General features: G+C 47.4%; 1 protein-coding gene across 3 annotated transcripts in view; it reads right to left on the minus strand.

Annotated features, from left to right (window-relative positions):
* The window catches only part of FAM220A (family with sequence similarity 220 member A), a 22,789-nt gene that overhangs the window by 13,143 nt on the left and 6,901 nt on the right, over nucleotides 1–2,745 (minus strand). The gene's annotated exons all lie outside the window — the stretch shown is intronic.

Below are 2,745 nucleotides of genomic sequence, written 5' to 3' on the forward strand. Positions count from 1 at the left end.
AAAAAAAAAAAAAAAAAAAAAAAAAAAAAAAATCACTTATGATTGAGAAACATTAAGAAAAAAAATCATTTATTTAATGAAAAGATAATCATACATTCAATCATGATAGAATACATTGTTCCCTGAAGTTCTTCTAGTACTTCAGTAAATTCAGTAATAAACTATGTAATTCTCTTATCAAAAAGACTTCAATAGGATGGTTATTTATTTTGTTTTGAGACAAGAGTCTTACTCTGTCGCCCACACTGGAGTACAGTAGCACAATATTGGCTCGCTGCAACCTCTGCCACCCAGGTTCAAGCAATTCTCCTGCCTCAGCTTGCCAAGTAGCTGGGACTACAGGTGCCAGCCACCACGCCCGGCTAATTTTTATATTTTTAGCAGAGATGAAGTTTCGCCATGTTAACCAGGCTGCTCTCAAACTCCCGACCTCAGGTGATCCACCCGCCTTGGCCTCCAAAACTGCTTCGATTACAGGTGTGAGCCACCGAGTTCGGCCACAAAAAGACTTCAATAGGTTATTGAAAACATTTTGGCTCAGAGGCCTCAACTAACCTTCTCTGATATGAGACTGTTACACATATTATCTGTATTCTGAGGGTCACAAGTAACTTCAAAATAATTTCTAGACATATTTATTAAGTCATTTGAGTTTTTTTTTTCAGTTTATTCTCAATATGCTAGAGATATATTATAGTTGACAAAGTATGCCTAAGTGTATACAAAATCAACTCTTTCTGACCTCCTCATGCCCAAACCCATGTTAAGTCTACAAAATTTTAAAAAGTGTAAATGATGCTACTGCAAACAAAGTCAGCCACCAAAGCTGAGACCGCCAGAATGAATGAGGGAAGGAGTCTTATTTTGAACATCAAGAAAGCATGATTCAGCCGGGCGCGGTGGCTCACGCCTGTAATCCCAGCACTTTGGGAGGCCGAGGCGGGTGGATCACGAGGTCAAGAGATCGAGACCATCCTGGTCAACATGGTGAAACCCCGTCTCTACTAAAAATACAAAAATTAGCTGGGCATGGTGGCGCATGCCTGTAATCCCAGCTACTCAGGAGGCTGAGGCAGGAGAATTGCCTGAACCCAGGAGGCGGAGGTTGCGGTGAGCCGAGATCGCGCCATTGCACTCCAGCCGGGGTAAAAAGAGAAAACCCCCTCCCCAAAAAAAAAAAAAAAAAAAAAGAAAGCATGATTCAGGAAAAATGAAGTGCAGCCCAGGTTCCAGCGGGTAAATCCTGGAGCCTATACCTCCCTCTCCCTCCCATCAAAGACGACAAAGGCTGAACACCAAACCCAGGAGGTCGGACGGGCGCTATGCCAGGGAAACAAGGTTGTCCAGGTATACCTGATCCTCACCGCAGCAGGGGCAGTCACATTCCCCGCAGATCCCTGCCTGTCCGGGCAGCTGACCTGCTAGACCACAACGGCCTGACCCACTTAGCTGTTGCCCTCGTGGGTGCCTGTACCCTCACCTTCCCTAACCTGAGCTATTCCCAGCCTCCAGGGCATGATGGTGCCGAGTGCTGTTGCTTTGTAAGCTAAAAATATCTTGGCCTCAATGTTTCTGAAAGAGAGCTGGCAAGGCCAGTCCCAACGAGAAGAAGACACAGCTAAAACCAGCAGGGCCACAGTGGGCCATGAGGGGATCCTATGAGCGAAGAGAGCTCACACGTGCTCCCAGATGGGCTGGCTCCACCGCCCTCAGGTGTGAACACTAGCATACCTTAACTCATTGCGCTTATGCCCCAAATGATCAGACTGGAGGTAGCAGAAACGAACCCCCAGATTTCCACACAGCATAGAGGAGAAAAAGGAATGATCCTATTGCTTCTAAATTCAGCTGAATCATGATCACAAGGAACACACCAACATCTCTCAGTTCTTGCTACTCGCCACTCTAAATCACACCTGATGGCCAGGTGCAGTGGCTCACACCTGTAATCCCAGCACTTTGGGAGGCCGAGGTGGGAAGATCACTTCAGCCTAGGAGTTGGAGACTAGCCTGTGCAATACAGCAAGACCCTCATCACTACAAAAAATAAAAAAATAAGCTGGGTGTGGTACACACACCTGTGTGGAAGGATTGTTTCAGCCTAGGAGTTTGAGACCAGTCTAGGTAACATAAGACCCCATCTCCACAAAATATAAATCACACCTGCCCCTATAAAACCAGCTGTGCCCCCCTCTCTAGCCACTGCCGTTTCCCCTTCCCAGTCCTCTGGATGCTAGCAGATGCAATCACAAGGAGAGCTGGGTGAGCAGAGGCGGTGTGTCAGCTCAGAGTCAGGCAGCTGACTTTCCCCAGGGAGAATGAGTCTTAGAGACTCTGTTGCCCAGGTTGGAGTGCAGTGGCAGGATCTCGGCTCATTGCAACCTCCAACTCCTGGGTGTAAGCAACTCTCCCACCTCAGCCTCCTGAGTGGCTGGGATTACAGGTATGCACCACCATGTCCAGCTAATTTTTAGTAGAGATGGGGCTTCACCATGTTGATCAGGCTGGTCTTGAACTCCTGACCTCAGCTGATCTGTCCGACTCAGCCTCCCAAAGTGCTGGGATTACAGGTGTGAGCCACTGCACCCAGCCCCTCCCAGGATTCTGTGAGGATTTGATGTATGAGAAGCAGCCAACATCTCCTCTCACTAGCATCCCAAGGGCATCCCAGCTGCTGAGATCATGCCACTGCATTCCAGCCTGGGCAACAAGAGCAAAACTCCAACTCAAAAAAAAAAAAAAAAA

Source organism: Sapajus apella, unplaced genomic scaffold, assembly GCF_009761245.1.
Source record: "Sapajus apella isolate SASKATOON/1434 unplaced genomic scaffold, GSC_monkey_1.0 scaffold159, whole genome shotgun sequence".
NCBI lineage: Eukaryota > Metazoa > Chordata > Mammalia > Primates > Cebidae > Sapajus > Sapajus apella.